This window comes from Hesperophylax consimilis, chromosome 14 (assembly GCF_061612785.1).
Source record: "Hesperophylax consimilis isolate HC1 chromosome 14, BYU_Hcon_1.0, whole genome shotgun sequence".
NCBI lineage: Eukaryota > Metazoa > Arthropoda > Insecta > Trichoptera > Limnephilidae > Hesperophylax > Hesperophylax consimilis.
This window is the reverse complement of record NC_142849.1, coordinates 24,426,233-24,450,980: the sequence shown is the minus strand read 5'-3', so window position 1 is coordinate 24,450,980 and position 24,748 is coordinate 24,426,233. Positions and strand designations below refer to the sequence as shown.

Genomic DNA, 24,748 nt, shown 5'->3' with positions numbered 1-24,748 from the left:
AAATTATAACAAAAACTGGAATATAAAAGTTAACATGTGTGCTTTCCCGCACAGACTCCATGGAGCCCCTTCCTATAGGAGGCACAAATCAAGTTGCTCCTCTTCACAGCGCTGTAATCCTTGTTGCTGCACCGGTGTTACCGCACCACAATGTCACTCCCACTATCGCTTTCTTCACAACTTGAAGAGTGTTCATTTTCACTCGAACTATTTTCGTATTCCGACATTTTGGGTTAAAAATTGTCTTTTTCTATATCCTTTTTATATTGTAATCACTAATAATATTATAATTTGAACTTAATGTACAACACGTACAAAGATAAAAAATTAACGATGCGTGCGAGCGACCTCCCCTACTGCTCGCTAAACAGCAACTGATTTCGCGAGCGCTATCGCGCTCGTGGCAAATTTGGTTAATAGAATAGACGTTGTAGTAGAATGCTGAGGTTTTTAAGATAGTTGATGTGTTGGGAATCATTTTGTTCAGCACAGATGTGCCTTTGGAAAACTGGTGAAGGGAACATTCCTCTGCAATATTTTCTGTAGTTTGTAAATGCGGTTTAGTGATGCACACATGTATAAGGAGAGTTAACCTGTGTAATTAATACGCTACTAACAATTTAGGTATTATAAAATAAAAATGAAGCTATATTTGATCCCAGCAGAGGGACGTAGTGAGCCATTGACAAATAATGTGTAACACGCTAAATTATTCCATAATTATCTTCCTTCTCAAACATTTTGCATGAAAACAAGAGACAAAAATACCAGAATGTTGAATGTTTCTGTACTGGACAAGAGTCCGCACAAGACTGTAGATTTGGGCACCGGGTCCAAACCGTGTCTTCAACCGATGGGAATGCTCCTTTACGTCCGATGATGATGATAGTGGTATATTTTATGGCAATCTGCCTTCCGCACCCGGTGCTCGGTGAATGTTGGGCACTGGGTGTGCTGTCGTCTCTGCTCGCTTCTGTCGTTTGGCGGTTTTCCTAGGCAGGGCCGGCTGGTCTTGAAGAGGTAACACCAGAAGATTTGGAGCAGAAGACTAGGCGAGGTGAGGCAGTTGGAGGGCAAGAGTCACTTGTAGAAGTAAAACACTTGTTTTGGATGGTAAAGTTGAACTGATTTTATTTTATTTTTGTCACTGCTTATATCCTATAAGGTTGACTCGCAGCCGACATTTGGCTGTCAACCGAAAAAGGGGTGGGGATTTACCCGCGCCACATATGCGTACATAAGCCACCGCAAAGCGTCGCATATTCATTCTGCCGGTGGATTAGCTGAAGGCAGACGCTTGAAATTGAGACTTTGCAAGCTCGCCTGTATTACAATTACATAGTTTTATTACATAGTAGTTATAACAATGTGTATCTTGACAACTAGATTTTTAGTTTGTCAAGATACGACAAAAAGTAAGAAATGTTTGTAAAATAAAATTGTAAAAGGGTTATGACAGTATTTTTCGCAGGTTTTATTTTGTTTTATTTTTTATTTTATTTTATTTGGGAAACAAACAGTTATACAAATATATTTTTATACAAATCATTTTTACCAAGTTGCATAAACCAGTAAAGTTTCCACAGAATATTCATTTTATATAAAGGTAGAAAAACATATGAATACAAATAATACAATACAATATAAATACTAACTAGTAGAAAAGGAACATCTCCAAAAAAATACAAATAAAAAGACTACAGATTCAACCCATACAAAAACAATACACACACTAACACTACTAAGTTTCCCACAACGATCGAACGCTACTCTCTTAGGAATGCTATGAATCCTGCGAGGCTCGTATTGAACACATCGATATTTGTGCATAATCTATTAAAGGTGCTACAGCTTCTTCTTATAAATACATTTTCAAGATAATTAGTATTGCTCTTAGGAATATAAAATGTGTCCGGAGATCGAGTTACTCTTAATGGACATCTGAAATGAATATTTTGTAAAAGGTATGGGCTATCAATAAAATAGTGGATTATCTTATATAGCATTACTAGGTCTCTGATATCTCGGCGTTGATCAAGAGTTTTAAGGTTCATAGACACATTCCCAGTAACATAGCGCTCCGAAAGAGGAAAGATTCACTATGCTACGAGGTTCCTGGATTTTTGTAGAGACAAATATGTTAATTAATTATAAAAAAAATGGTTATATTAAATCGTTAAAAAAAGGCATTTTAAATATCTCCTCAGTTGTAGCATATCGCGAATAGTTTTTATTTGACTACCGCTGAGGAGATGTACAAGTTAAAACAGGTATTATTAACATTTTATAAATTATAATTTAGTTAGTAAAATTTGTATAAAAAAAACTGAACATCGTACCGCTCGGCCGGGGTACGTGCGCGATACGGTATCGATGCTTTCCGGGGTGAGAATTTTCGGGCAATTTTGGCCGAAACGGGATATAAATGAGCAGTGGCGGGGAGTGAGGAATTTGCCAGTGGCGTGGAGTTGGCACATTTTATAAATGTAAACATATTTTTGAAAAATGGAAAAATGTGGCCAACAACGTCCGTTACAATTTCTATCTAACACTCATAGAATTTGAAGAATATACATTATTTCTTAATCATACTCTCTTATTACCTATGTCTAATCAAAATGTTTGTTTTATGAATTTTCTCTGTCAGGGATATTGTTAGATAAATGTTGCCTCGTAAAATACTCACTTGATGGCTTATACTCACTAAAGAGAGCTTTTTGACAGCTTCCACAGTTGAGAGATCCTTGGCTACGAATCTGGACTTGCGAGTTCTAATCCCGGAGTGCACAAGTGAATTTATTTAATCAATTTGTGTTGTTTCACAATTTATTAGTGTCAAATAATATATAGCATATTTACGGTATATTACAGGGTGGTAGATACTTTCAGTCTCACCCTGGTGATAGGCTACCATTCCGAATCGAAAAATTGATTGATACTTTAGCCGTGTTTGGTGACCAGATCTGAATAGCCAGGTACTTACCCATCTTCCTCACCCTCATTACCTTCAACCTCACAATATACCTGAATTTCGGATGCCATAGACTCCAGATATTTGGGACTCTTTTGCAGTACGCACATAAAAGGAAAGTGTGTCTATTGTACTCATGTTGGTTTATTGCCTATGTCCCCGGGTAAGCAGTGCAATAAGTGAAAAGTGATGTGGCAACCTTGTTCGCAATAGATGTCAGGCTTTTTATTTGTGTGTGATTATTAAAAACTTGTAAACTTCAGGGGATTTATGCATATCTTAATGTAATTTTTTTTTTGATTTAAGCCCAAATAAAATAAAATACTAGTAAATACGATTGACCCACGTAACCGTAGTTAGTAAAAAGTGTAAGTAGGTTCACACTGAATTTTTATGGAGAATTTTTAAAACTCTTGATTTTCCCTTTTTGTAAAACTTTATTACCATTCTTTATAAGATTTCTTAGACGCAATTCTGAAATAAAATCACACAAAATGGTATAGGTACGAAAATCTTCTTGAAATGATTTTTGTTTTTATCCTAATTTATGTTGTTTTATAACACATTTATTAAATAAATGCACAATTATATTAATCGGTGAACACTATTATGGGTATAAATTTGGAGTCTAATTTTCATTCATACGTTCATAGGAAACCTTCTAGGTTCCCTTCACCCTTTGGTTTCCAAGAAGGGTTCCAACGAATATTCTCCGTCTGGGTTAGCTGATCTCCTAAGCAGACGTTTAACAGATCTCCTCTTGGGTCAGATCTGCCAGAGGTGACTGATGGCCCGTGAAGCATCTGTAATTAGTTCTCCCTCTGGGTTAACTACAGAGTGTACAGAGTGGAAGATACTACCAGTATCGCCCTGGTGTAAGACCACCATTCAGAATTGAAACGTTGTTCCAAATGGCTTTAGCCGTGTTTAGTGACTAGATCTGAATAGCCAGGTACTTCCCCACCTTCCTCTTTCCCTTCCCCACTTACCTTCAGCCTCACAACATCCCCCAATTGGGGATGCCATAGTCTCACTGGCTCCAGACGGGAGCAGTTGGGACTCTTGTGAGGTATTCACTATAAAAAAAAAAACTGACTCCTAAGCAGACGGTTAACTAAGCGTATCTTGGGTCTGACCTGCCATAAGTGACTGATCTCGCGTGAAGCACAAGCTCCCTCTGGGTTAGCTGACTCCTAAGCAGACGTTTAACAGATCTCCTCTTAGGTCAGATCTGCCAGAGGTGACTGATGGCCCGTGAAGCATCTGTAATTAGTTCTCCCTCTGGGTTAACTGACTCCTAAGCAGACGGTTAACTAAGCGTATCTTGGGTCTGACCTGCCATAAGTGACTGATCTCGCGTGAAGCACAAGCTCCCTCTGGGTTAACTGACTCCTAAGCAGACATGATTTAAGATTTTCACGGCCAAAAGTATTTTAGTTCTTTGTTTTTGGGGTGCTATGCCGTGTTGCGCTAACTCCTTTTTTAACCAACGTTTCAATAACGTTACAGTGTCCATCATAAAGGCAGATGTGTAATGTCTGTGCGATACCGTGTTGCCAGCTCACTACTCTGCGAGCTAGTTTTACAGTAAAATTTAAAAAACGATGGACACTGTAACGTTGTCCGAAACGTTGGCTGAAGAAGGAGTTAGCGCAACACGGCATAACACCCCAAAATCAAATAACAAAAATGTTGAATGTTTTTTCAGCTTTGTATTTAAAATATTAATAAGACTACAATATGTATTTATTACTGATTTTGAATGTGTATTACTGTTAGGTATTGTGAATTTCGCATGTATGTTTGATGATTTGACATTTTATTTCTGCCATCTCTCATTGTTTTACGTTACTACGAGTATATTTCGTTAAAATTTTGAATATTTTTCAGTTTTATATTTTAAATATCAATAAAAAGTCTACAATATGTATTTATTACTGATTGTTAATGTGTATTACTGTTAGGTATTGTGAATTTCGCGTGTGTGACCATTTGACATTTTGTTTTGAGGAAATGATACACGAGCACTTTTTTTTAATTTTATTATTTTTTTTTTTTGAATATACAAACACATTACAATTTTTTTTTATTATTTATACCCGCTAAACTGCCAAAGCAGTTTGTCAGCAGTTATGATGATGAATAATTTACAAATGTCGATATTTCGAGGCTGATTGCGAAAAAATTAGAAATTTTTAACGAAACTGCCCAACTCAATTGAGAAATTATTTCTCGTGTTTGAGTTGGGGAGTGTTGGGAGTCATTATGGTTTATAGGTTGTAAAATTTCATTAATTGATGTAGCTAAAAATTAACAAATAGTTATAAAACTAGATGATAAATTTGATAACACAATATAATTAAGAAAATAAGAAATTTAATTACAAACTTAAATAATATAATAGTTATTAAACTTAGAAAACATAAGATATAAAAATAAAAATGTACTTATTAGGTAAGAAATAATAGAAGGAAGGTACAGAACTGGTTGTAAAGTGTTCAAAGACCGAGCTGGCAATCTTGTATGAAACTTTACATAGGTACATACTGCTTAACTCCTGAAATAAAGAATATTATCTATGAGTGTTAAGAGTGATTGTATACCTAACAAAATCAACTATTTTCGACACACACGAACTCTGTTGTTCATTTCCAAAACAATATTTTTTCTAACTAGAATTTATTTTAAAAACGTTTGCCTGAAAACAGTAAGATGGCGGTAATGTAAATCTTCGTTATAAAAGTTATGAATTTCAGTTACCAGATGGCACTATTTTTTTGTATTATTTATTTAATTAGAATGTAAACGAATATATACAAGGTAACATTTAATTTAATTGTATGTATTTTAATATTTTTACAGAAAGCCTGACATTTCTTTTTTTTATGCTTCCGATTTTGTTGTCCGGGTTAAATCTTCCCCATAGGAAAAACTAAACCCTTCCACTCACTTTTCCACAAATGATCATCTAGTCAATCAACACTATGCAAGTGCATTATATAAGCAAAATAAATACAAAACAATACAAGAATAACACTTCAACTCACAAAAGATCAAATGGGAAAATAATTCACCGACTCCAGATATTTTCATATCAGAGGGTTCGGCTCGGTAGAACTTCTAACAGGGCCTATAAATCCTACTGATCCCTCAACATAAATATTTAAAAAATCTTTTGTTATCCTACATGTATTCAAAATGACCGACTTTTGCATCTTTATATATAATTTTTTTGAAAGATCTAATACGCCTAAATTTTTAATTAGAGAGCTAGGTATAATGCCAGTAGCCGAAATAACGAATGGTAATATTTTTATAGTCTGAGAATGCCAAATTCTTTTTATTTCATTTCCTAAATCTGTGTATTTTCTTATTTTTTCAGTAACAGATTTTTGAATATTACAGAAATTTGGTATAGCGACATCAATGATATAAGTTAATTTTTTTAATTTTTTCATGTAAAACTATATCGGGTCTATTATGACTAATCGCTTATATTATTATTATTTCTTCATATATCTTTAGTCCTGATTTTCCATATTATGACATGTATGATGATGTATGTGCCAATTTCTTAATTATGTATATCTCTATTAAAAACATTTTGGCATTTGGTTTTACATAGTTTTATGCACAATAATTAACACATTAAATTCAATAGATAACAATGAATTAAATGAAATAATATAAATAAATAATTTTTTAAGTACTTAAAATTACGGTCTGAAAAAGGTCATATTTTCGATTTGATTTTAATAATTACTAAGCCTATGTTAATATAAAAAATATATAAAAAAAATTTTACTTGTTGAAAACACTATCATAATCGATTTGCTTAATAATATAATCATTATTTTAAATTAATAAAAAACTACACTCGGCCTTAACTTCATATTGTAACACACTTTTTAAATTAATGAATAGAGACAGGGTTGAGACAATTATTGCTTTGGCATCTGCGCTGTTGTGTTTTTTGTAGTTTCACCTCACATAAGAATATCGTACTTATCAAGATACGGTTTGTACTCATAAAAATGGGCGGTGCGCTAAAAATATTGCCAGTCTATCCGTACGTTAGGTCAGGTAAACCTTAAGAGGAAGCTACAATCCAAAAATGTGTATATTCTTGGTATGCCTTATATTGTCACGAATGTAAGTAATAGGCATTAAAATCGCTTGACAAACGCAGTCAAGAAATGTTCGATTTCGAGCACAAAAGTGGATTTTATTTATTTTCTAAATAATTTTATAAGAAAGCAAAAAAGTTAATCAAGGGAAACTGTCATAGATATTCTAAGCTATAGGTAATACTGTATTTTTAACCCTTTCGTCCCGGAAATAAAAAAATCACATTGGATCCGAAGCGGGGTCACTCAGTCCCCCAATTTGTTTTGCTTATTAAAAGGTGTTAATGACATAATTCGATGAAATTTGTTTTGGTTATAATTAGAGGGAAGTATATATTACATATTTCAGTAGTCATTATCAAAATCGTTTCATAAATAAAGTCATAATTAATGTTCTAATGAATTTAGACCATAACGCATATGTTTTCAAAGAAAACAGAGAAGGCGGGTACGTAGCAAGCATCGCGCCTCGTTTCCGAATCTCGACTGCCGATTGGCGATTAAGCGTCGACGTGGGTGGCTAGTTTCTTGCATAGGATGGTCTGTAAATGATGAATATATTTTTTTATTATATATTTTTTAAACAAATCTACCACTACCAAACTGGTTACGGATGTTATTGCGAATATTATAGCATATTTAGATATTAATGAAGGTATTAAATTCTTTATTCTCCTAATTTATGATTTGATATATTATATTTACATTTAGGATCAAATCGTAGTGTTTACCTTACGATAAATGATGGGTTCGTTTGAAGGTATATTACGGGCGTAAAATTGATAATTAGAAAAATATATATATAAATATTTATATATTCAGTTAAAAGTTTTTCATTTTAGGACACTTATATTTTTAACGGTGAACGCAGATGACATCAAATCAACGCGATCATCTGGGAACGCGTCCTTCTGTCAAGGTTCGAAATAAAACGGATTAAAACAGTGAAAAAACAAGATATTTTAAAACTGTTATAGTTATATTTTATTGTAACCTCAGAAATACCTGTTTTTGATGTTTTTTTCTGTGAATATCCCACAAGAGTCCCAACTGCTCCTAACCATGAATGTGATTTGTTCCGCGGCACACCAAATAAAAATGCCTTAAAAAGTAAATGTACTTTATTGATATGAATAAAGGAAATCATAATCTATATCTAATCATTTCATGAAATAAATATGAATCTCGAACCAAATTTACAACTTATGTAAAGATGCCATAATAAGCTGCGAAAATATGCAGTTAGATACCGAGATGGAAATTCCGACCCTTATTTCATTAATAAAATCAAACGACTAAATTGCAAAATTTAATATCTAACTAATCACGCCGTTTCCCCGCAGGGGTAGGCAGAGAGGACGGATCGCCAAAAAAACTCGGTCTTGGTACACACTTCTTGCCTCATTCACATTCATACATAGTCTCATACATACTCTTCTATTATTTTGACTCTTGACATGTCCCGACTCGAGTATCTGATTCACTTGATCATACCATGTCTTCCTCGAGCGTCCCCGACTTCTGGTACCATTCGCATTTGCATCATATATCCTCCTTACACTTCGATCTTCACTCATTCGCTCTACATGCCCAAACCATCTAAGCGTCCCTTTCTTAATCTTACTCATTACGCTTACATCAGCCTTGCACTCTTTACGGATCTCCACATTCCTCATTCAAATTTAATATCGTATAGAATAAATGTTTTACACCCCTTTAAGAGTATTTAAAAAACACCATTTCCAAAGTTTAAAATGTACTTACCAGTCTGAAGATGTAACAGAGAGAAACTGGTTCGGTCTCACAGATTATAATTATTTACGATAAAGTTAGGAATCATAAACTAAAACACAATTATTGCTAACACATGTTTGCGATAAACTATTTAAAACCATACTGTACTTTTTTCAAACTCCTTGTTTACACTTTCCTTCAAAATTTGTATATAAAATAAATGTCTTTGTCTGGTCCATGTGTTTTTCATGTGAGAAATAGAGACAGATATAATTTTAATCTTGTTCATAAAATTTGTGACACACACCGGATGTATTCCAGACAGGCCAACATCTTGGCCCGGCAAAAGAACATCTTAGTATAGCAAAAGGACATACGAAATATGCAGTGTAAGCGACCGGAATTTAGCCCTTTCTGTATAACTTCGAAATTAGTAGCTACAGTTAGTATTGTCCATTTATGCCGACGCCCATATTTCAACTAGTGGTCAATCATTTAAGTAATGCAAAAAGGTAAAAAGTAATGGTAGGAAAGCAAACGTGACTCAAATATTACGACACCGCCCTTTCTATTAAAATGCAACTTTTACGGTCGAGTTCGTATCTCGCGGGATCTCGCCACCTGCATAGCTCGGCGAATATTTTTAATGGAAGGGATACGAGCGGGGCAACTACAGCAATGTTACTGAGCTGAAGTGAGACGGAAGGGGGAGTAAATTTCCAGAATTTGTTGTAAATTATTTAATATCTAAAGAAATATAAATGCGATATGTTTTTTTCAAATGTAGATCGATAACTGAATAGTTTTTCTAGGATTACCTAAATTAAAGAGTATGTGGTGTAAAAAACAACTGAGATAAAACATAAAACACTCTTTTGTGTACCAGTGTTCCCCCTGTTCGGTGCGCGAGTGATGTTGTTTCCTTTACGCGTTCATACATTTCTCTTGAAAAAATATTTTTTTTGAATCTTACATTTATATTTTTTATTGATTAATTTATTTTTTTATTATAAAACGCGTAGGATTGCAAGACGTCGTTTATGCAATTAATTAAATCCGTTCGAACTTGGAGAAACAACATGTTTTGACACTTGTTTCGTAGGTAGGTATATCTTGTATTGTGGATGAAGATCTAATTAACTCTCTTTTTAATGCCAAAAATTAAATACGGATGGCCAATCAATATTTAGGTTAGTATTTCAATTAAAAAATCCCAATTTATTAATATTTTTACATAAATGTATGACTTTTGATGTTTCGGAATGTCAAATTACTTTAGTGTTGCCAGTATTAATTAATAACTTTACAATGTCGGATCGATAGGCGGAACTATCGACGATTTCGTAGCGATTTAGCTAGCACGGTCCGACTATCGATACGCCAACCGATATAGATATACGCTAGCAATACTGGCAGATCGCAAATGAATTAGCGTCAGACGGCTACGTAAAATTAAAAAAATATTAATAAATATGCAAAGTCGAATTGAAATAATAACTTTAATATACACTTGCAACCTGCATGTCCTTTTTGACACTAAAAAAGGAAATTAATTAGTTCATGAGGTCTTTAGTTATGACTAACAACTTTTGTTCCTCCAAGTTGGAACGGAATCAATTGATCGCGTTTCGATCGTTCATGGATCATGTCTACGATTTCTTTCAACTTTAGGGCTTAGTTAGTTCACCTCCATTCATTAATTAGCCACTTATTTTACATAACGGATACCATTATCAAAATAGTCAGTATATTGACAGCTTATCCGACACCTTGAAGGCTTCGCTAAAAGCAGCGGCTTTGACTGTCAGAATCATATTTTGAACGTGCTCGCGAACATTGCAAACTGACCGTGGATGGCGGATTTCCTCAATATTGTATTGACATAAGACGTTATGGATCGATATAAAATAATCGGCAATTCCGACATTCTTAAGTTATCGATTTCACTGTAGGCAATTTTGCCCAGGCACCTATAAAAATCATTTAAAGCTGAACGGGTAAACAAAAACATCGATTGGATACTGACCAAGCACGTGACACAGCTCGCAAATGACAGTGACAAATACTTTTATGATTGTGATCTATCAACTATCTGTATGAAATCCTAAGTATGAAAATAATGATCGTGTAAAGCGAAATTTTTTGGTATGCGTCCCAATATGGGGATCGGTATGAAAAAAATGGTTTCATGATAACTCAATACAGAGACAATTCAACACACTTTTAAAAAGTGATATAAAGTCATTGGAAACTATGAATTTTTTTTAACCTAACCTAACCTACATAACCCAGTTAATAATTTTTCATCACTTTCCATGACTTTATATAACTTTTTAAAGATGTGATGAATTATCATTGTGACGATTTATCCGGTTACCAAAAAAAAATATAGTGTAAAGCAGGCATAATAACCATGTTAAATCGTATTTATCGATTCCGATCATAATTTAGATTATCCACATGAAATTGCTGTTAGATTGTGTCGGGTAATTTTACTACCACGTCGATGTGTATCGACTTATCTGCTATAAGGCACCTATAAAGCCTCATTTAATGCTTCTTGCAATCAGTCATTAATCGCCCGATTAATTGTTATTATTCTCACTGCTAGTCCCTCTACTATCTCCAAAGGTCTAGCTCCCAGCCATGGAATAAAAAAGAACACAACAAATGCGATGTGGTCGTGTTTCATGATCCAAAGTCTGAACATTCTGTGTATAAATTTAAAATAAGCGATTCGCAAGTAAATTTTCATTTCGATCAAATAGAATAGCGATATGCAGTGTAAGAGACAGAGCGCGTGCTAACCCTTTACAAATCTCAAGTTCGCCTATCAATTTAATTTGGGAGCCACCTCTGGACTGGAGCCCCACAATTCTTGAAAAACCTACTAGAATCTGTCTATCGGAAGGCGGTCCGTCTGATTGACAATTCATTGTTAACAGACCGATTGCCATCTTTAATGCACAGGCGCAATGTGGGCATGGTGAGTCTGTTCTACAGGTATTAAAATGAGCCTGATCTAAGGAGCTAGCAGCATTGATCCCCGGTGCACGTACATGGTTAATGTCGGCTTCATGAACGGGCCGCTTCTTCGACTCGTTTTTGTGTATGTGGAACGAACTACCGGCGTCTGTTTTTCCACCTTCATATACTCAGGGCATCTTCAAGAGCCACATTAATAAATCCATTTATCCCTTACCTTAACCCGCATCACAATGCTGCCCAACCAGGTGGCGACATAGCTCCTCTGCCTTTACACCGTACAGACAACGGCGCCCTTGTGAGAAGTCACGTAAAAAAAGGCTAGAACCAAAATGTACTAAGTCAGTGTCGACATCAGTTTCTCATGGAAGGCTTTTCTAGTGTGAATTATATATTCAGTGCTCCCAGCCTATATTTGGATGCAGTCTGCTGCGAGTCCTGCTTTAGAATCGAGAGTCTGGCGGCGCTATCAATTTAGCGGCGGCGCACTTCAAGTTAAATCACGCTCCTTGCCAACTCCCTTTCTTAACACTCCCTGCGTTGCTACAGGGGAACAGAACAATTGGTGAAAGAGTCAAAGAATTTCGTTGAACTTTCTTTTCGTAAATTATTTCCTGCAGAAAATAAAAATAAAAACATTTGTCTGTTTCTGAATATGTTCAGGTTATTTTTATTTAATGTTCCTGCCTTCCTATCTCTGCGCATAGCTTCAGGGAAGTAAAACAATTAGTAGTCGGGTCAAAGAATTTAATCAAAATATTGATGAATCCAAATTTTTGAAGAGTTTTAATTTCAACTAAAATCAAAAAATTCTGCTGTTTTTGATCATTTTCATTTTATTTTTGATTTATTGTCATTTTACCTGTGCGCGATCTTTGTTTCTTTTTTTCCAATTAAGGGGGCCATCCGAAGTGTAATATTTTTAGTTGTGCAACATGCCCAGCATGGTCCCACTTGAGTTAGATTGATGACTCATAGATTGCTAATAATGTCGGCAACCTTTGACGTGCTCGTTTCCAATATTTCGTCTTTCTATCTTGCAAGAAGACCAGCTTATTGTCTGGTGAAAATGTTTGCTATCCAAGCGTTAATACGAATATGCATTTGTTGAACACACCTGTCCAGATGTAGTTTAAACCTCAATATTTTTTTACTAGGCTACCGGTATTCGAAATATTTTTTTATTCCATAAAAAAAACATAAAATATTATTTAAATATGAAATAATGTTTTGTTTCGAATTAAATATTTGTAACCAATTATTATTATTATACACGGTGCCCCGAAACCCTTTGTGCAAACGGGAAACTCGTTGATCTACGAGTATATCACTTTTGGAGTCGATTCTGTGATGTAACATTTTTATTTGAGGTTTTTTTTCCAGTGAATAGAGTCTGACGTTGAAATTTTTATGGAACAAATTTGAACAAAAAAAAACGGGCGCATATATTTTATATCAGCTGTTTAATATCTTTTAAAATGCGTCGAAGCGTAGAACCGACCCCAGGTATTTTTAACCCTTTGGGTACTGAAAAAAATCGAAATTCTCAAATCGACAAAAAGTTGTTTTTGAGGAATCACAATGTTAGAAAACATTTTTATAATTATATTTTTATTTTTTATTAAAGATTTTTAATTTGGTATTTTAATTCTGATTAAAATTAACTATTACAATTTATGGTTCCGCATCCCTTGCCCCCTAAGATTTATCTAACCTTATTCACAAGGCAATTCGTGATAATTAGCTACAAATTGTTTCTTCACGTGCTAAACCTTTATGGGCCTGTGCTTGGTACCTACTCTCGGTAGCCCTATCGACTATCGATGTGTGCATTCTTCCCTTGTTTCAGCGCGCACATAAACTACAGATTTCTCCGTGATATTGGCGCACGTATAGACTTCAATCGGCCCAACCGTGTATTTAAAACACCTTATTATAAAGTTTATGGTTTTCTAACTGTGGGCACAATCCGCCTCCCCTCCAATATATATTTATTTTATTTAGTACCTACAGGATATTATATACATTTGGAAAATCTTTTTACTGACCAACTAGGGGGAATTCCCGTTTTAGGACAGGCAAAATTTAGAATAATTAAAAAACATATATTGTACGGTAACCGGATAAATTATCACAATGATAATTCATCACATATTTAAAAAGTTAAATAAAATCATGGAAAGTGATGAAACAAAAACTATACTATCTCGGTTATGTAGGTTAGGTTAAAAAAAATAATTTTCATCGTTCCTAATGACTTTATATCACTTTTTAAAAGTGTGTTGAATTGTCACTGTGTTGAGCTATCATGGAACAATATTGTACAACTAAAGATTGAAGAATAGAAAAGATAAGGAGAGAAAGAATAAAAAAAATAATAAACTAGATTAAAACATAAAGTTTGTTGATGTTTGTTTACCTTACTTTGCAAATAATGATAGTTATAAAATAAGAGATACATATACCGCGCAAGAGTTCCAACTTCTCCCAACCATCTGGAGCCAGTGAGACTATGGCATCCCCAATTGGGGTATGCTGTGAGGCTGAAGGTTGTGGGGAGGGGAAGGAGATGGGGAAGAGGATGGTCGGGAAGTACCTGGCTATTCAGATCTGGGCACCAAACATGGTTAAAGTCATTTCAAGCAACGTTTCAATTCTAAATGGTGGTCTCACACCAGGGCGATACTGAGAGTATTTTCATTCTAGAACGTGCCGCAAATATAAAAGATTAAATTATGAAACAACACTATACTACAAAGCATGAGGAGTCAGCCGCGTTTTTCAAGATTTCGTCACTAGAAAGTCGTAGAAACTCCGCAGATGTACTATTATTACAAAATAGTCACCTCCGTGATAGATTGCCCAGAACAGAAACATTCATTCACCGGGCTTCCCATACTTTCAACAATTCGTACAACACTTATTTAACATTTACATTAGCATGTTAATCACCACATAGACTAGATCCATCCCATACCCCTCCCTTCCTCCATCCCATCCCATCCCATCCTCATAGGCCAATGGAACTTTTTCTCTTATATTCACTAAACAATTAAGATTCATCAGTGGAAACCTATTATTGGTTTATTTTATATTACTTATACTGCTACACTTTAAAATAAAATATTATAACTGTTGGTTTTCCAAATAAAACAAAATAAAATAAAAATAAAACAACAATAAAATTTACTTGCGCACGCCGGGATTTGAACCCGCAACCTTCGGATCGTGGTTTGAGAGCCTTACCCACCAAGGCCATGGTCGAGGTCTCTTAATAATAATGGATTAAATAGTAAAAACACGCTTTTTAAGAAATCTCTTGGCTATAAATCCTATAATTTCATGACGCCATATCTCACCGTTCAAGGGTTTTTTCCGCTTCAGACTTCACAAACATGACATCTTTATTTTTTCATTTATTTGATTATTTGTTCATTTATTTGTTCATTTATTTAGTTATTTGTTCATTTATTTAATTATTTTTTTCCGTTTATTTAAGTGTTTGTTCATTTCATTAACTTTTGTTATTCATATAATTATTCATTTATTAATGTAATTTATCGTCATATTTACAAAATCAGTAACACAAAATTAAAATTGAAACTTTAATCATACGGACTGCCCTCCTTTGCACAGAATCATGGAGGTTCATCAATCTCAGATTAACATTATTTCAGTAAACGATGTACCCCATATATGGTATTTCATCGACGTTTTATCGATCGAATCATAAATATCCTTAAAAGCAATTAATTTAACTATGGCTTTTGCGTTTAAACTATAAAATATCACCTTTTATAAGACGAATAAGGCACTAAACATATGTTTAATTGTTGTGCATGCATAATAAATCTTTATCTCATTTGCATGGATATAATTTAGATAGATTTTTCGATAAAATGTTTCAAAATATTCTTATTTCTTTTGAATGAACAGCAGTAAAAAAGCTTTGGAAGATTTAAAAGTTTTCTTGTGGGGGTGGGTGGGGGGGGGGATTTTTAAAACATATGTTATTCCATTCGTTGAAGAAGGATTGATCAATAAAAGATTCCAAGCATCGCCATTGTTTCGATTATCAACATACTTTGATTGTATCCATCACTGTATCACGTCGAACAATATGCTATCTAAGAACATTTATGTTGGTAAACACAGGTATATTTGTATATCCACTTCTATTATTAGCGAGAAAGGGACAATAAGTGTATATCATATTAGATTTTGAATATTTAAAAAGTTTTGCAGTAATGGCGATCTTTCACAAGAATCCACATAAATGTTTCGAAATAATTTGAATCTAATGTGTTTTCAGTGTTGATTATTAATAAAAATCGATCATTGCATAATGGAGCTTTTGATTATACTAGAGGTGAGGCGTATTTATCGTACCCTGTAAAAGTACCGGGTATTTTCATGCGATACTTTGTACTTGTGACAAATCTCCAACATACCTGGTTCCAAAATACTCACAAGTATTTTATACCGGGACTAAATATTTTAAATAGGTACTTTTACCAGGTATTTTTGATGGGTACTTTTTATTTTTGATCAGAAAAATGTGGGGATTTTTTTGACAGGGAATTCTGTAGGCACCCTCCCCCATGGATTTTGAAAAAAAATTATTGTGGGTAATCACATATGATACTTTTGTTTGTGGGGAAAATATTTTCACAGAAGTTCTGTAACAACCCCCCCCCCATGGATTTTAAATATTTCCTGGGGATGTATACATTTTTTGTGTGGAATTATGTTTCACATAAATTCTCTAACACCCCCCCCCCCTCCTGAATTTCGAATAATTAATGGGGGAATCAAGCTTACGTAGAAAACTTGTGGGGAATATGTGGGTAGAATTTATGTGAGTGCAGTTTAGAAATTACTTATTCTGAATCAATCCTTAGGTCGGTATTAATACTTTTGAGTATTTTGTCACCGGTATTTTTACCAGGTATTTCTTTGTACCTGTACTCATTGTACCCAGTAACGAAAAGTACTTATAGGACCCACCTCTAGATTATACCCATCATTATTCTACCAACATACTTAATACATGTATTGAAAATAGACTAACTTAACACTATGTATGTTAAATGTTCACTCTGTAAATTTACAAGTTATGCGAGATTACGAACAGCCCTGCAATAAATCAGGAACTAGTTCATAGACCGAATTAATCATAAACGGTTTTCTCATTGCGTTTAAACAGTTGCATCCGTTGGAAATATTACGCAAACGTTAGCTGCATAATCTCTCATAATAAATTATCGTAATAAATTAATTATACTAATCTGTGTTCTGGAATCTCAGAAATACGCCTCCGACACTCTATTTGAGCGAATTACCAAGATAATGGGTAATTAATGGTCCCAATAAATTGTTCTAATGAGTCTGTTATACGATTGTAATGCAATGTTTCTTGGTGGTGCATAGTTTAAGAAAATTAAAAAAATCACGTGTTATTATAATTGTAGGATTTGAGAAGCTGAAATAACAAAATGTCAATTGCTCCAGAGTGATTAAGGAAAAATCGCTTGTTATTATAATTTTAGGATTTGAGAAGCTGAAAGAACAATGCCAATTGCTCCAGAGTGACCAAGGAAAAATCGCGTGTTATTATAATTGTAGGATTTGAGAAGCTGAAAGAACAATGGCAATTGCTTCAGAGTGATCAAGGAAAAATCGCGTGTTATTATAATTGTATGATTTGAGAAGCTGAAAGAACAGTGACAATTGCTCCAGATTGATCAAGGAAAAATTATTTACATCAGTAACTCTTCAAAAACATTTTTCGTGAATATTTTTTTATTGAATATGCGTGAAAAAAATATTTTCGGGTAATGTAAGCTAATGCTGGCGAAACCTTATGAGATACATCAAAATAACTACGGTACTACGGAATTGTATATCTTAAAATGGTCTACAGAAAAATCCAAAAGGTATATGTCTATCTCCTAAGGCTATGTCTACCCCCAGCAACGCTAGATACACGTCAGCTAGCAATATATAAAATTTCAGCCTGTGTCTGTTTGTGCTTGCAAAACTCGAAAAATAGTCAACCGATATCGCTGAAAATTTTAAAGTTGGATCAACTGTGGATCGCCAATGAATTGACAAACAGTATACGTCGACTAACTACGCTTAACTGTAATTAAAGGCACGGGGCGCCTTTATCTCTGCACCGGAATGAGTTCCGGTTTAGATTAAAATTGGTGTAATGTAGTTTTGTAACAATAACATTGTGGTATACAGTAATGAATGGTGGAAGTCCGTGACACCCGAGGAAGACACTAGCACTAGCGAAGCATTGTGAGGTCCACTAGTTATTTATATAAAGGAGAGTGTCTATGTCTTGCGGGCGGGCGGATGGATTTGATTTTCATTGAAATCTACAGTTTTATTCCGAGATTGGTGAAATTTTGAAAAGCCCGGGCAACTCCGGGAGTTCAGCTAGTATATTATGAATCATTTGTAATAACAATGATAATATTTGGATGATTGTGTAGCGCCGTTTTTTGTAAAAAAAAATCACTTCTGGGGCGTTGTACAAACGTATAATGTATTTATATAATGCTCTATCTTATTACTCACCATAGACTAGACAAAATATTATAAACAAATATGGCTAACAGATTGCATCCACCGGTTCTTCGATCACTTGTACATATCTACATGTACAATGTATTTGACCAATGAACTTGTGATGCCGCGTTAAAATACATATTTTATTTATTAGTTGTATTCTGTACAGTCAGATAATATACTGGAACATATTTACATTTTACCTGTAAGTCACTGTTTATTAGAGAAATTTAGGTACAGTTGACACGCAGAAGATCATTTGGAAAACGTTTTATTACGGGCGGTTCAAGGATTTGATTAGAATTTCTCTTTTTAAATGTTTTTCTTTCTCGGTAAGAGACAGATTGAGGTGTATAATTTATTTATTTATTTATTTATTAATTTACGGACAATATGTCCATTAAAACCATAATATTGACACGAATAAGAAAACATAGATGACAGTGAATGGAGAGTACATGAATGTGAAGGGCAAAGACAATGTAAAATAGAAAATGTTCATATAGAAAATAACTACAAGTCATAGCATCAATAACGATTAAGTTGTGAAAAATTACACATTACGTATCGCTTTTTGGAAGTCATTTAGACTTACACCAAAAAATTCAATGCTCTGACTTGAGTTTACAAGTCTCGACATTCTAGACAAAGAAGAATGGTACCCATAGTTAGTTGAATGGTGATTGAGGAACAACAATTCATTATTTCGGAGTCTACGGGATGGGGTGTTGAATTGAATGAGTTGTAGCAGTTCAGGTGAGTCGGTTATACTGTTGATTATTTTAAATATGCAAATTAGATCGGAATCTTTTCTACGTTTTTCTAATGAAGATAGGTTTAAAGTCTGTTCAATTTCCTCATATGAGTAATCGCCTCTTTCAAGTCCTAACCTCCAAGCAATTCGCCGTAGGAAGCGATGTTGGACAGATTCGATGTGACTAATGTGGACAGCATAGAAAGGAGACCAAATGACACTGGCATATTCAAGGTGAGGACGAACCAACGAACAATATAGAGTTTTAAGTGTTCTTATATGTTTAAAGTCTGAGGTAATTCTATGAATGAACCCGAGTAGCTTAAGTGATTTATTTACGATGTTATTTATATGATTTCGAAAAGAGAGATTGCAATCAAGAGTGACCCCAAGGTCCTTGATGGATGTGACAGTTGATAGACAAGCACCATTTAGTTTATACTCAAACTGAATAGGTTTATTGGCTCTGTAAAAGGACAAAACTTTACATTTATCAACATTGAGTTCCAAGCAGTTTAGTTTGCACCAATCGTTAAATGAATCAATATCAAGTTGAAATAGTAAACAGTCATGAAAGGATTTAATTATCTTAAGGATCTTATTATCATCAGCAAAAAGCCAGAAGCGTGTGTGCGAAAAAACTTTAGTTAAGTCGTTAATAAAAAGGTTAAAAAGAAGCGGTGCCAAATGGGCTCCTTGGGGAACACCGGACGTTACATCAATGTTAAAGGATTCAAAGTTATTTATTTTAACTCTTTGTTTTCTGTCACTCAAGTAAGATTGAAAAAATGATAACATAGGGTTTCTAATACCTAAAGCATAAAGTTTGGCCATGAGTATTGAGTGATTTACTTTGTCAAAGGCTTTAGAGAAGTCGGTGTAAAGGACATCAGCCTGAGAGTTGTCTTCTAAAGCTTTAACAATGATGTTTGTAAAAGACAGTAAATTAGTTGTTGTAGATTTCGCTGATCTAAATCCATGCTGTTCCTCAATAAGAACATTTTTGAAAATAGGAGTGATTTTCTTTGTAATTATTGATTCAAATATTTTCGGAATATTAGATATAATTGATATTGGTCTGTAATTTCCAATATTTGATTTGTTCCCAGACTTGAAAATGGGTCGAATATACGAAATTTTCCATGAGTCTGCAAAAGTTCCAGATGATAGTGATAAGTTGTACAACATACAAATTGGGTTAGCTAAAGTATATTTACATTCTTTTAGTAAGATTTCTGGAATGCCATCAGGTCCGGAAGTTTTTTTATGAGAAAGATTATTTAAGGCTTGGTATACCTCTACAAGTGATATTTGGCAATCATTCAAGTCAATATTTTGGTCATAGTTAAGTGGAGGGATGGTGCATGACGCATCAGAATATACAGAGGAGAAATGTTTAGCAAAAAGGTTGGCGATGTCATTTCCATTAGTAGCATGAGTTTCATTAAAATACATACTTGAGGGGAGATCATTATCAGCACGTTTTTGCGCAACAAATTGCCAAAATTGTTTAGGATTTTTGAGTAGTTTTGACTCTGTATCTTCAACAAAGGATTTATAGCACTTGGCTGATTCAATTTTGGACAATTCCCTTAGCTGAGAGAATTTTTGATAAAAGTTTAAGTTTCCAGTCACTTTAAATAACTTATGGGTTTTCTTTTTTTCAATTATTAATTGTTTAAGTGTCGAGCTAAACCAATTTGGAAACTTGGGTTGACAGTATAATCCCTTAGGAATAAACAGATCAATAGCACGTGATAAACATTCATTAAATTTATATACAGCGTCATTAATATCAGAATTTAAAAATAGTGTTGACCAGTTAATCTGAGAAAGATAATTGTTAAAATTTGAATAGTCACCATCGAGAAATTTGTAGTGATATGAGACATTTGGTTTCAATGAAGCGAGTTTGAAAAAATTTGAGATGTTAATCGAGAGAGGTGGATGATATCTATCAATTGGTAATAAGGAGATATCAGCTTCACTTACTATGACATTTTGTATACTAGTGAAAATTAAATCCAGGCAAGAACCCAAACAGTTAGTGACAGCATTTACTTGAAACATATTCAAATAGGCAAAACAATTAACAATTTCAATAGCTTGTGAGGAAAGATTACTAGTTAGAGTGTTGACACCTTTATTGTCATTTAGCCACAATATTTTAGGCAAATTATAATCACCACAAATAAACAATGAACCAGCGTTTCTAGATACATGCTCAACTAAAGCAGTATGTGACTTGTAGACTTCTAACGAGGAAGACGGGGGAATGTAAACACAACCAAGTACAAGCTTTTTGGTGCCAAATAGAACACACAAGAATAATTGATCACAAACATTGTTGGATGATTCTAGAATATGGCAAGGGTATTTTTTGTTTACACATATCATCACTCCACCTCCTTTTGACTTCCCAGAAGTAGTTGAACGGTCACTGCGAAAAATATTATAATCAAACAGTCCAAGTTCAGCAGATGCGACATTATCAGAGAGCCATGTTTCGGTAAAGAATAAGAAGTCATAATGACATACATTGACGTTACAGCGAATAGTGTTTAGTTTTGTATTTAGGCCACGGACATTTTGGTAGTACGTGGAGAAAGAATTTTTCACGGAATGATTGTTTAGGTTCAACCTAAAAAATTTGTCCTAGAAAGTTCACGTCTCTCTGCAGCTTGGCGGGCGGGGCAGTCTTGAGCTCCAGTGTTGTGGGAAGCCGGTTTTCTAAAGAAAGTACAGGTGGCACATACAGGAGATTTCTCCTTTTTGGGGCAGGCATCTCGATTGTGGCCAACTTTGGCACAGTGAGGACAGGTGGGTAAGTCTGCTTGGCACTTCGACGCAATGTGACCATACAGTTGACAGTGGCCACACTTCAAACTATCTACCCAGTCTCTTACCCGGTGTAGCTGCCAGTCAATGGCAAGTTTAGTGCGAGATATCAACGAGTGGCGCACAGATGGAGGAACTCTGAAAATGTGGATGCAATTTCCTGTGCGGGGGCCAGATTTATGAGAAAAGGTCATATTCTCCTTTAAACGTTCTAAAGATAGACCTGTATCGTTGGTGGATTGATGATGGACGGCACTTATAATTTCATCAGGCGAAATATTTTGAGGAAGGTCGTGGATAGCAATGCGAGGGAGGCGGTTTGGGGCGATGGTTGCTTTTAGGCCCGCTTCAGATAGCGCTGGAGCATTTGCCAATTTTTTCGCTTCGGCTGAAGTGCTAGGGTGGATTAACACCCCACCACTTTTTAACTCACGCAACCCCGTCACTTGAATGCCCAGGGTGGCAGGATTTATGGCAGTTTTCAGTGTTTTTAGGGTAGCTTCAGAGGTGGACTGTGAATTTTCAGCTGGAAAAACTAAAACTGAAGGTCTAGCAGGGCCAGGAGGAGCATTGTTCCTTGTTATAGGTGGCAAGCGGGGAAATTGGCTACTTGACTGAGAGTGGGTAGCAGCAACCGTATTCCAGGCACCTTGTGGTCTTTGATCTACTTCCGACAATTTGTTTTCCAGGCACTTTATTTGATTGTCCTTTTCGACAAGTGTATTTTTCAGTGACTCAACCAATTTAGTGATGGTTTCCATTTTAGCCATAAGATTGTCATATTGTCTGCTGATAAGAACTCTCGAGTTTCTACTTTCTAGGTTATCATCGTCAATTTTTTTTATAATCGACAATTTAAAGGCTTCCAGTTTAGTTGACATTTCTTTTTCCATTTTCTCGACTAGCATATCAAATTGAGAAGGTACAACGGTGGTCAAGCTGGTTGACGCGGGCATTTGTCCTTTGCTTAATGCTGGTTTGGTCTTAATTCCCTTCTTTTGTTGTTTGTCCACTACTTTTTTGCTTTCAGCTCGGGTTTGTATTGGAGACTTAAGTTCTGGGCTGCTATGGCTTCGGATTATTGGTGATCTTGGCGTAGTTCCCGATTTTTTGAAGGGATCTTTAACACCTGGTGGGGTACAAGGGGGGTCAGCCATTTAGGATTTATTGTAGTTTAATATCACTTGGCAGAAGTTGTCAGCTGATGTCTGTGGTATTTGTTTATGAAGATTTATTTTGTAGCGCCTGTTGGTAGGCAATATTAATATCACTTTTACCTCTGACGCCTGTTTGCAGGCAATCTGATATGAAAATATCACTTTAGTCAGTACAAGACTAAAACTCGATGAATTAATTTATTTTAATATTGTTTATTTTTGTAGTCTGTACATAGATGGAGTTGTAGTGCACTTTAAACTTATGAGAAAAAAAGAAAAAAGTAAAAATGTTTTGGTTGGGCTGAGTATTGAACACTGCTCCTCTTGAACTGGCCAAATTTAGTCAACTGCGCTAACCACTACACTATCGCCGGTTATTAGGAACAGGGATTAATTCGTCAATATAGTCAATTGTTCATAAAAGTGATTTAAAAATATAAATTATTTATAATTTTTTTTTTTGTGTCCATTAATTTTATAATCACTTTAGAGGCACTCGACGTTGGGGTCTCGAAAGACAGACACTGAGTTTTATTGAATTCAATGAGTTTTATTGCCATAAAAAGATATTTCAGTTAAGTTATGCACTTATTATTGACAAAAGTTATCCTCTGTACACTGTCAAAATTTTTATAGCTAACTCACTTTTTTAGCATTTATCGGTAGATATCGCGAAGACAAAGATACCGGGCGATAGCCCGAGAAAAACTCTACACTTCAACACAAATTTGCTTCGATTTTACACTATTATAATGATTTTTTTTCTTAAGAAACGGGAGCAACAGAAAAAGCGACAATTTATCAAAGTTCTTGAAAGAGAAGCCTGATGTTGCTTGATGATTAATGTTAATACAATAAGATAAGTCAGATTACGATATAATATAGGACCTAACATACCTAAAAATCTTCATTGTTACTCATCATCAACCTGATTTTTTTCCGTATAATATTATTATTTTTTTATTATTGTGTTTATTTCTTGCTAGAGCAATCCCGATGAGTTACAGAACTCATTTTATGACAGGAGGAACTTACAATTCATATGTAGGAGATAGTAGGTACAATTTTACAACGGTATTTTGATATCAAATATAAGTTTCACATTCAATACAGCATAAAAATTAAAATAATGACACGTTAAGTAGAACATACAACAATAGAAAACAAGTACAGAAAGAAAAAAAAAACATGGATAAGATACAACAAGAAATGACAACACAGTTACATTTTTTCATTTTTAAATGTAGTTAAAAAATATTATTTTAAAGCATTGCTTTGCAATTTTTTATTATGGTGGATGTGTTTGTACATATCTGGAAGCGAATTATATAGTGTATAGGCAATATAGTTCAGTGATTTTAACCCATATTTTGTAGTGTGTGTTTGAGGAATGCGTTGTGGATGTCTTGATTGTAAAGTGGCTTGATGTTGGTGTGAGTTGATTTTTGGGTAATTTGTAGGATGGTGCTTGTGATTTCATATTTAGGAAGGATTGTAATTGGAAGGATACCAGAAACTGAATAGATGTCCCTAACATGAGTGTCCCTTGGAAGTTCAAACACATTTCTGAGAGCTGGGTTTTGAAGAATAATAATAATAATAA

The 24,748-nt window shown here is 34.6% G+C and overlaps 1 protein-coding gene across 3 annotated transcripts in view; it reads left to right on the top strand.

Moving 5' to 3' along the window:
* The window catches only part of Atg16 (Autophagy-related 16), a 419,651-nt gene that overhangs the window by 35,929 nt on the left and 358,974 nt on the right, over positions 1–24,748 (top strand). The window lies entirely within an intron of this gene.